Genomic DNA, 12,084 nt, shown 5'->3' with positions numbered 1-12,084 from the left:
TTTTACAAAACTGGATCCCCTAACATTTTCAAATTGGTTTTCCTTATACTCGTATGGCTTCTGTTTCAGTATCATTAAGTAAAGTTTGTTGCTTCAACTTTTTCGTTCAGTGTAGCAACTCTTTAGGAAAATTGAATAGAAAGTTTAGTAAGTACGAGTATACATGGTTAAACAGGCAGAGTTCCTATAGTTAAAACAGGAAGTAGAAATTTTTTTGGGAAAAAAGTAAAAAAAGGTGAGAAAAATTATATGAAATTTTCTTTTAAAAAACACGAGCCTGGATAGTTTTTCATTATAAAATTAAAATTTAAAAAATAAAATGAATTAAAACTAAATATCTTAAAGCTTTCAACGCACAATACAAAACATAAAGATTCAAAAATGAATATTTGAAACCGTTTTCTTGTTTATCAAAATAAATTAGTGGAATAGAACTATGAACCCGACATGGAACTGCAGCCTAAGTGGCTATTAAAACGCGCACACATCGCTGAGCAGTGAAGCACGAGCCACAAGAGAAGATAAAAAATAGAAAAAAAAACATTTTTTCATTCTTGTTTTGGTATGTTTTCCTCTGCTGCACCTTCCTAAGCAGTCAGTCAGCCGTTCATTGCCCAACGCTAGCGCGGCAGAATGGGAAAAGTGAGGCACCGTGTAGCGATGTACGAGTATGTAGCTGACTACTGTGCAACAAATGCACGTGGCTACAACATTAATGATTAGTGGGAATTTTGATTTATTTTTTGGGTTAAAAGGAAATAATATGTGGTGTAGTAGATAAGTAAGCAGCACTAAATGAAGTAAGCGAGTGGTTTGAAGAATTTATGTGCTTCTTCTGATAAAATGGAAAATATAATTTTAAAGCAAAATAATTCTGGCTAACGCGAGGGGAGTTAATGAGCTAATAGAATTCAGAAGAACAGTATTAGCATTAAAAACAGCTTAGTAGCCAAGAAATAAAAACAAAAACATATTTTACTTTAGTTGGACCCAGCAATTAGAGACTCAATTCTTCCCTCACAACTCACAACAAAAAAGCCAGTAAATAAATCAGCGAGTAAACAATTACGCCCCAAAACTCAAAATTCGCGTGCTTCTTGTGACAGAAAGCTTGTTTTCAAAAGCATAAGTGGATTAACTGCAATTACATACACGTAAAAGAGATTTATGAAGTATGTACTCAGATTAAAAAGCAGCGAAAATTCCTAAAAAACAAAAGACTAAAAATGGAAAAATAAACAAAAATATTATGACTTCCAAAAATATGAAACATGAAAGCAAAACAAAAAGAAAAGTGAAAGCAAAGGAAGATTATATACAAACAACAAGAAAAAGCGACCATAACAAAACATTTAAAACAAGTGCAGCCCTCGAGAACACAACTAAAAATTAACAGACAAAATTCACCGGCTTTTGAACTTTTTTGCTTGCTTTTACCTTATCCCAAGGAGCGCGAGTATTCACAGGGAGCTTTTGCATTAAAAATTTAATAAGCAAATGCCAACAATTGACGTACACTCGCTACACACTTATGCAACCCACAGCGCCCACCTTACATTTCATAAATATGCAGTCTACAGATAGATAGAGCTTACTGCCAGGTAAACGTGGAGGTAATTTTTTGGCATAGAACGCGTAAGAAGTTTACAGAAATTATGAAAAGAAAGGACTGACAGACTGACAGGGAAAGGGAAATATAAAAGAGTGGAGGAAAAGTACTAAAGAATACAGTGGCTACTCGCTAACCAGTACATTTAGAAAGTTATTTGGAAAAGTTAGCGGCTTCATATCGGGTTCCCATATGTTTGCTTTGCTCTTGGAACAGATTCTTCATCTCTAGTAAATATCTTAAAAATTGAAGGAATCATCCAATGGACTTGTCCTTAGAAGCAGGAAGGCAGTAGATGTGGCAGTTGCCGAAAAGTGGCTGCATCTAAAGAGGATTCCAGTCCACAAAGGAATTCCGTGAAACGAAATAGATGATGAAATTGCCAAAAATGCCATTTGTCACTAAGACTACAGGCGGATCAGGGTGAGATAGAATGTCTTAAGTACATGCAGGATCGCCAAAATGATGTATGAAAACACCTTAGGAAAACTTAGGAACATCTCCTGTGCCTGTTTTCAGCACTATCTAGAACTCGTCTTTAGCATCTAGGAGCTTAGGAGCTTGACGAAGTATCAAACTTAAATATCAAGTCGCTCTTAAGGTTCGCAAGAAGCGTTGACGTCCTATATGACGAATAATTCACCTCAAATTAAACTGGACCTCTAGGCATTACTAAGGTCCAGTAGGTCTATGTATGGCGTCACAGCCGGCCGGTATAACCTAACTTAATCTATTCAATGGTCTTTTAATATTCTAACTCAAAAGTAGGAAACTATAAACAAAATTTTTCAATTTAATACTAGTTGCTTAGCAGACACCAGATAACTGAAGTAAGTGATTTGTTGGGGAAAGAACAAAAATCATAGCCAAGAAGACATCTGCTTGAATTTTGGTTCTATCCGACATCAAATTCTCAATCCTATTTTCCAAGTTTGGTGTTGGTGTCCGCAGAGCTTGCATTATTGCTGTAACAAAAAATCATCAGATGGCAAAATCAATTCCCCTGAGTATACTCGAAAAAGTGGTTCAGAACCGGCTCAACAATTTTTGAAACCTGCTTTCGGATTCTTACCAGGATTCCTAGTTAATTCCTGATTGGGAAATTCCACCACTTGATTGCCTTGACAGGACTCCTTATTACTTATTACTTATTATTTCAACAAGTCTTTCGGTATAATGCTCTTTCCCACCTCAAATTTAGCAAATATGAAGCTAAAGACACCGTTAAACTACTCATTATTTCGAGATTTAACTGTATTTTATGCAATTCTTTTAGTGGAGACCTAAGCCAGAAGCAACAAGCTGTCGCGGAATCTATGAAAAATTATTTTTGGACAACCGAAAAGAGCAAGTCGCAAAACAACCAAGCAGGGATAGCGAACAGTAAAAAGAAAAAAATTTGACAGGCATTTCGTTAGAAAGTCAGTATATGTATGTATGACTGGTACTCAACGCAGAACGTGCACAAAATGAAATGGGAGCAAGTTTGGGGCAAATTGCAGACGCTTACAAGAGACAATGCTTCAAAAAGGCACAAAGGAAGACGCTGTCTTGTGAACAAAGTGGATTTCGGCGTGTAAGGATGGAGTGATTTGCTTGTTTTTGTTTTCATTGTTTTTCTTTTTTTCTTGCCAGGTAATCCCAACGTTGATGCCTGTTAGGGAGTCTTTAACTTGTAAGCCGGGAATTTTTCGGTTCATTTTGCATTTTTTTACAAAACTTTTGTATTATGACAAAATATTTTTTCTTATCTCCTTTTGTTGTTGCTTCTCCCAACTTTACGCGTATTGTAATTGCTTTTGTTAGTTCAATTTTATTTTCTTTGAACAAATTTGCCGATAAACTGGATTTACTCCAGTACAAATTCGAACATTATTTTTACCAATTTGTAGTCTACACTTCGCAGGCCTACACTTCAGCCAGCTAAGGGTGCAGGTGAGCGGATAGTGTCAATGATTGAAAACAAATGCACCACGTTCTTTGTGGGTTTGCTTGTAATGTGGAGACTACAATGTTTGGCGGATTCTCGCAAAGCGCCGCTAAGTGTTTGTTGTGCATAGTGACAAAGTTGGCGCTGCAATTTAGGCGTTAGGCCGTTGAAAGGTGCTAAAACGCTAAGCCGATTTAATCCAGCGTGCACGAGTATGTGAGAGACAGTTGGAATTTGTAGGTATTTCCACTTTTACAGTTTTGTTACCACTACACAGGGGTTTAGTTCCTATTAAAAAACTTATTGATGCTTGCATTTTTTGACAGATGTTGGCCTAGCTTTTAATGGATGGCATCCGAACTATTAATGGATTTTATGAGCACCTATTATAAGAATGGTATGTACCCAGAGGTTTGTAATTCTTTGGCATAAGAGGGTATGAGAAAATATTTAGTAGAATGCAATATATATTTTTTTTTTAGTAGTGCTTTTCTTACGTCATTTCTTGCTATCTTATGTGGACTTTGAACTTTTGTTCTATAGAATCGCCGAAGGGAATACGTATTATATATTATATGATTATCAGCCATCAGAAATGTTTAACAGTTTACTATACTATACACTGACAAAATAGATAATGGTATTATTTTTTAAAATTAATATGAAAACCCCCATCCTTATTAGTGTTAGATATTTTTTATAAACCTCGAAGGCTTTCGGAACACGAATTTAGCGCTTTTCTATATATTTTTTATTATTTGATAATTTTTTATTGGAAAGTAAATTCAGCCAGGTTTCTCAGTCGAAATTATAAATAAATTTATTTTATAAAAATTACTATTTAAGTATATCAAATTCATGAAAAAAATATTTGTATGAATAATAGAATAAAATATTATATTTCTTAAGGAGTGCAATTTTTTTTAGAAATTTAGAAAATGTATCAGTAAAATAATTTCTGATAATATTTTGTTTACAATATTGAAACCTTTGACTTACCTTGTAATGATTTTAAAAGCCTTTAATATCCGCGATAAATATATAATATTTCGAATCCAGTTTTTTTACACTCACTAATTGAAATTTTGTCACACTATTTATTGGTTGCAAACACGCACCAGAAATTTTCAATTAGTTTTCATTTCTTAATCATTATTTTTTAATAATTTTTTATCATTTAATTCAGATCTATTTTTTTTTATTAAATTTTTAATCATTTATTGTTTTTTTTTTTTTGCGGTTAGATTTTGATCGTATCAAATTGATCGACGTAACTTCAGGAATTTTTGGAACTGCATAACTATACTCACAGTGATAATTACATACTGCCTTTAAAAGTAGCACTAAAGTCGTTCACTTAATTTTCTTATACGCCACTCATGTTCAAAACATTGTCAATTGTTTTTATTTGCTCTGTCAACTAATCAAACTGACCCATATTTCGGTGCATTGCCTTTAGTATTTGTCTAAATATTGGTTTTCACTTTTTTATGTTGGTCTACATACACATGTAAATACATACATACATACATACATATCTATTTATCAGCGCGCTAAGTCAATATATGGCAGATGATATTTATTTTATCAGATCTTTTATCACTCCAGTTTTTCTTCAAACTGGTATTCTCAACGTTACAAATCAATCTTTGTTGCCGAAATGCAGTAAAAGCGAAAGTAATTTTAAGTTCAGTTTGTTCTAATATTGATTAAAATTGACTTTTGATTTCGATGTCAGTACATAATATCACTTATGTATGTATAAACTCGATAATTTAAATTTGAAATACTTTTGCAGTTGTTATAGTATCCAAATTAATTTATTATATAATTTTGTACCATACATCAACCATATAAAATAACTCTTTATTCACATTTCAAACTTTTATGTGTTCGTGCATTCGCTAATCCAACGTTTTATCCCGTGCTCGCGTTTTATTTTCAAATAAGCATTTATTTTCCTTCCGCACGTACATATGCACACATATTTACTTTAGTCACTTCCAGCGAAATCCACGAAAATGCAAATTCTTATTTATGCTCTCATTCCTTTTGTTTATTTGTTTTTGCATATGCACTTATGCCATTTCGCCATATCTCTAATTGCCTCAGCTGTCATTAGCGTCAGCGCTAAGATGCTTTTGTCACGCACTCATTTCTCGTAAAACACACACGCGCTTACACATCCCACACTCCCACTCACGAGTGGCGTGTTACACATAAACAATGCACTGCACTTTAACCGGCAAACGCCTTCTTACATGCACGACTTTGACGAGTTACCCGCACAAACACTATTTCACTTATTAATTTCCCCAAATTACTTAACGATTGTAGAGTCCGCGAGAAACTGAATCAACAAATTCAGAAATGTGCCTAGCAAACCCACAAACAACCCTCAATGCTTGTTCTTGCCGTTACGTTGCAGTTCGATGTTCGAATGCCGCTGCGTTGATTTGTTTTTGTTTTGCATTTGCTTTCCTATTGCTTTTGCGTTTGTTTGTTTTTGTTTTGTTTGCCACTGCAGCGTGGTCGGCACGCGACACATAGCATTTGCTGAACTTTGGTGTTTTTGTTGTGACCTTTGTTGTATGCTGTGCCAATTTGCTTTGTTTGTGTGTCGCTACTGCTGCTCGTCACTTGCCGGTCATCGTGGGTGTTCGTGCATCAGGTGGTGGTGGTGTTGGAGAGTAACGAACTCAGTTTAATTAATTCGCTGGTTAAATTTGGTTTACATTTGACTGTTGCTGCGTGCAAATTGTTTTATTTTTGGTTAAATATTGTAAATATTATTAAAATGTGCTAAAATACAGTAAAAAGTGTGTGTAAATAAGTGCGCGTGTGTTTGGTGTAGTGAAAGTTTATGTTTTTATAGTGATAATTGTGTTTTTTCAGGCATTTCTGGATGCTTCTATTGCCGTGCATCAAAGCGTCATTTGTCGCCATTTTGCAAAGCAGAAAAAATGCATAGAAGCGATGTGGCTTATTGGTTTCAGTGTGATTGAAGTGCATTGTAGATGATATATTCGGGTAGTAAAGTGATGTGTAGTTAAATTATTTGCGTTTATTGTAAAATCAAAAGTGGTTATGCATATATGCGAGTAAATATACATTTACACATACGTATGTATATAAGTTCAGTGTGTATGTATATCAATTCAGTTGTGTTGAGTGGAAAAAATCTCTACGTTTGACAGTAGTGCTTTAAAGAAGTGCATACATCCATATGTATGTAGGTATGCGTGTGTGTTTTAAGCGGTAGTGTTTATTCAGTGTGTTTTTGTAGTGTGAAAAAGAAATTTACATGTATGAACTTATGTAAGGCAAAGCATAGTGGCATGCTCATTTTTTGCAATGCTGCGTTGGATCTCATGGTAAGTGCGATTATTCTACTTTAAATACATACATATGTACGTATATTTGTAGAACATTCATATTCATACAATATGCACCATGCTGTGAAGGTGTAAATTACTTTACAACTTGTATGAACCACACATCCAACTAAACAGATTTTAAATGCAAGTAACTGTGCCCCGTAAACATCTAGTGTTACAGCAACCGAAACAATTTTGCGAATTAAAAATATTCATACATATTTTAAGAAACAATTAAATATTTTTAGAGATACAAAATATTATCCGTACAATGACCTTTGGTTGAAAAAATCAGACATTTACAATTGGCAGGCATTTAAAAAAATATTTACTTTTATCCAAAGTTTCTGTAGTCTTTGGCCTGCCAGAATGCGATCAGATCTAAAAATTTGTAGGCCAATGTACTAATATAAGTATGTATGTTCATATTTATGATATTTATCTTCAAGTAATCGGTTGTTTAAAGATAAACTGAAGCAGCCGATTGAACTGTAATCTACGAAACCTATTATTCCTGTGAAATTTACTGTTAAAATCCCAATTTAAAATTTATGAATCTTCACATATAATGTATAAACAGGTTTTTTTACAATTTTTACGACAATAATTTTACCAAATATATCGGAAAAAATATCATATGATATACTTTTTGAAATGATTATTATTGTTTTAATTATTTTAAGTTTCAGCCTACAATGGTAAGTTGTTTTTCATATTTATTATATTCATAAATTGTATTTAAGGGCCATCAGATTTGAGTTAGGATGGAAACAACATTTGAGATTATTCGATGGAGTACATTAATTCATAACGGAGAAGATACATAGGTATCTACTAGGGAAATAATAGGATAATTAGTACCTTTCTCTGACCTTTAACATTCGAAGGAGGTTCGAGACACAGTGAAATTATGTAAAATTTCTCAATTGATTCTGAAAATTATTAATTCTTAAATTTTTAATAAATTTATTTATGTTCAAAATTTTTGTTGGGTATGTTCATTAGGGTGTCATTTAATGCTATTTTTATTTTTTCGCGGACGTTTGAAATTTTTGTTTCTTATGTTTTAACGTAAATTTCATTAAAGTTTTTTATTATTTATTTCAGAAATTTTCAGGGATTTTTTTTTTCAACATCAGAAACATAATTTCCATGTTCGCGAAGAAATAAAAAGTTTGAATTGAAACACCCTAATATAGATATTGAACTATATTTCGGTAGTAACACCCTGATTTAATACCCTGAACAGGGTATATTAAGCTTACCAAGAAGTTTGTTACACCCAGAAGCAAACGTTCGAGACCCTACAAAGTATATGGTATACATACCTAAATGATCAGCGTGATGAGCTGAGTCGTTTTTAGCCATGTCTGCGTCCGTCCGTGCATACGCGAACCCATCCCTCAGTTCTAAGTCATCGATTTGTAATTTCCACTCGTCCTTTTCTCTCTCAAGAAGCTGCTTATTTGTCGGAACTGCCAATATCAGACCACTACAGCATACATACATATGTATATGCAGCTGCCATATACTCAAACTGAGCGATCGGAATCAAGTTTTTGTATGTGAATCTTCCTTATTTGATGGGGTTTTTCCCGAAATTTTAAATCTCTGATTGCGAAAGCATTATCCGAAGAAATTGTTCACATCAGACCATTATAGCATATAGCTGCCATACGCACTGAACTAGTCCTTTTGTGGTAAACTTTTTCATTTGACGAGGTATCTTCACGAAATTTGATATGTTTTACTATCCGAAGCAACGCTACTACAAATATCTGAAAAAAATCGGACAACTATAGCATGTAGCTGCCTGAACGATCGTAATCAAGTTTTTGTAGGGAAACTTATTAATTTGACAAGGTATTGTCACATTTAGCATAGATTGATATTCAAGGTAATGCAATAATATCTAAAAAAATTATACAGGTCGGACCACAACAAATTAATATACATATATCATACAAACCGACCAAACAAAATCTATTTCTTGTATATGAACTCCTTTTTAGAGAATCTTTTAGCGTCGGTGCAACCGAGTGATTGGAACCAACAATTTTTATTATTTGTAATTAATTTTACAGCAAAATAAAAAAATATGTAAATGACGGATGAAATCTCGATTGACATGTGCGTTTTGGTTTTATATTTTTGAATCCATTATTATTATTTGGGATGTCAAAAAATTTAATTCAAATTTAATTCAATTATTCTTAAGGTCTTATTTGCAACCATGAATATTATTCATGTGAAGTTTATTTCAATAATTTACTAAATAATAAAAAGTACAAATTTTCTCACTTTACTTTGGGTAAAGTGGTGTGATTTTTGTTTACCAAAAGTAAATATTTAGAACTAAAACTGAAAGCTCAATTTTCTTAATAAACAAATATGCAGTTAACGTCAGCATATCCAGATGATGTCAATGTTTATCTATGAAATATAAAAATTGTTGTCAATTCAGCATAAAACGTTAAAATGAGGGCAAAAATTCAAAAGATTTGTTTCTATACATATGTACACATATTCCAATATATATCCATATAATTATTTTGAAAGTATTTTTAAGGGGAATCGTAATAAGTGAGATGAAAGATGTCTTAAAGATCTTTCATAGTACATATTCTGTGTATGTATATAAATAATATAATATACATATGTATATGTATATGCAATATAAATAGTTGTAGCATATATGTACATACATATGTATGTAATTTGTGCTCTCTTATTATATTGCTCTTTTCTGGCCGCCACTTGAACATGCTTATCACATGTGAATTAGGATACTTGAAGTGTAGTCTAGAAGCCAGCTCTACATGTAAAACATATTGTACAATATTTAAATGAATGGTAGCCATTGTTCTGCCAATTAGAGTGTCAAACAACATTCAACAACTTAGCTTCTAAACTCATAAGAACCATATACTTCAGCATCATTACAAAGTAGAACAGCTGTATAAGATATGTTTAGCTCATACATACAGACATATACATAATTATGTAGATACATCTATTGAACTCGAACCGATTAAAACAATTGAAGTACCAAGAAATTCACAGCAATCAACCAAAACTATCTACACATTTATGCATTTGAAATCCTTAACTGCCGACAGCTTTGTTCATGCAACACTTGAAATGCAGCCGAGCCAATAATATTTTCTTTATTACAGTGTGAATTAACAAAGAGTAAAAATTATGTACTATGAGTACAAGGAGCGAGCGCAAAAAAGGTGTTGCACGAATTGGGAGGCACTTATAGGCATACTTATGTAAAGACATATGCATTTAGAGGCATAAATGGTAGGATTGCATAGGCGTGATAATGAAAAGAGTGGCGAGGTTAAGGGACCCCTACTAAATTTTAGATAAAATTAAAGCGTTTTTGGTTAGGTAGAACTCTTAATAGTTCTAAAAATATGTGAAGAAAGACCTTTCGAAGAGATAACTATATACTGACTTTATAGGAGAAGTGACTTAATGGGAAATCAAGGCATTTTAGTTAAAACTTTAAGCAAATTCCAAATGCCAATAAAACAAAAAAAAGTAGATAATTTGGAAACAATTTGCAGGGATGGGACATATGTATTTATATATTTCTTGAGAGCATTATTAAAAAAAAGAGACTATTGGGAAAGTTCAAATTTGGATGTCCTTAATTGATCTTCAGGCAAAAAGTAAAATGCTCTGATTTTCCAATATTTCTGGGAAGTGTAGATCTCTAGCAGTGGTACGCTGGAAAAGAGGGGTCAGAAAGTTTTCAAGTTTTTCTTCTTCCTTCCGAAATAAACATAAAAAATTTAAATTGGCTTAAAAATAACACGTAACACATTTTTTTTATTACATTAAATATTTTCCATTTTGCTCCAAAACTTTTGCCATCTTTCGGGCAAGAGCTTGATCCCACGCTGTTAAAATTTTGGATTTTTCAGACATCTGATCCAAGTGGTTTTTGACGTCCTGATTTAAGGTACAGGTTCAACCATCCAATTTTTCAAAGACCGGTACAATTAATAATCCGAAGATGCTATGTCTAGAGAATTTGATGGGTGTGATAGCATATCTCGTATAAGCCTCAAAACCTGTTGTTGAGTCATTAAGCTTGTATGAGGTCTCACAATAATCTGGTAGAACACCAGCGATTTTCTATTGACCAATCCTAACCCTTTCTGTTTGTGTGTATCACTCAATTTGTCCCGCTGATCACAATATACTTCAGAATTAATCGTGGTATTGTCGGGCAAAAGCTCAAAATAAACGATCACTTTGAAATGGTACCGAACAAAAAAAAATACAATTTTTTTGGTGACTTCGGCCATGATCTTTTGCATTTCACATTCCTGTAAACAACCCACTTTAAGTCACCAGAAACATTGCGTTTCAAAAATCGATCACTTCTTTGACGAAGAAAAATTTCCGTTCTGTAAGTACATGAGTGTTGGCATTGGCTTGGTAAAAATAAAATAACCTTACAAATCGAAATCCTCTTTAACAAAGGCACTGCCTTTTCATTTTACATACTTACATATAGTGCATACAAACACATCCACAGTTTTTCCTATTTGGCTTTATGGTAATTCGTGCCAGATGCGTTAGTGTAAATATGCATTTGTGAAGACTTGTATGTAATCGTGTTCTCATTACCACATCGGCGAACTCCACAGGCGCCAACAAGTAAACAAGAAAAGAAGTGCATAAATAAAAGAGCAAAACTGAAAGATAAAATACGAAAACCCAAAAATCGAAAAAGGCAGTGATGCCTAATAAGGCGAGAGAATTGAATGTTCACGACTTTTTAAGGATTGATATTTTCAAAGAGCACTAAGCCGTAAACACCATAGTAAATACATATGTATGTATGTATGTATGTATGCAAATGCATATGTACATATGTGTATTGTTGCATGTATGAATTATGTTGCAAGATCTGTTAGGTTTGCAAGCATTTCAATTAGCATACTTCACACATAAAACAGAAAATTGAAAGCTACCTTAAAAAACATGGAGCAAAAGGAGAACTGAAAGGTGGCGACATGTCTTTGGTAATTTGAATAACGACTTAAGTTTCGTTAAGAAAAATTTAAAGGCGAAAAAATTTTAATTTAATTTAATTTGTTTTTTCATTTCCTAATGCATAGGATATGGTCAAGCCGGTTTGGTAGTTA

General features: G+C 33.1%; 1 protein-coding gene across 1 annotated transcript in view; it reads right to left on the bottom strand.

The window, feature by feature from the left end:
- Nucleotides 1-5,895, bottom strand: part of LOC105228778 (kinesin-like protein CG14535) — a 253,875-nt gene extending 247,980 nt beyond the window's left edge. The window contains exon 1 of the mRNA XM_049446615.1: nucleotides 4,539-5,895. The gene's annotated coding sequence lies outside the window, so the exon portion shown is untranslated. The remainder of the gene's footprint in view (nucleotides 1-4,538) is intronic.
- Between the last annotated feature and the right edge of the window lie 6,189 nt (nucleotides 5,896-12,084).

The sequence above is a fragment of the Bactrocera dorsalis genome, chromosome 1 (assembly GCF_023373825.1).
Source record: "Bactrocera dorsalis isolate Fly_Bdor chromosome 1, ASM2337382v1, whole genome shotgun sequence".
Classification (NCBI taxonomy): Eukaryota; Metazoa; Arthropoda; class Insecta; order Diptera; family Tephritidae; genus Bactrocera; species Bactrocera dorsalis.
Note: the sequence above shows the minus strand (reverse complement) of the source record. Positions and strands in the feature narration are given on the sequence as shown.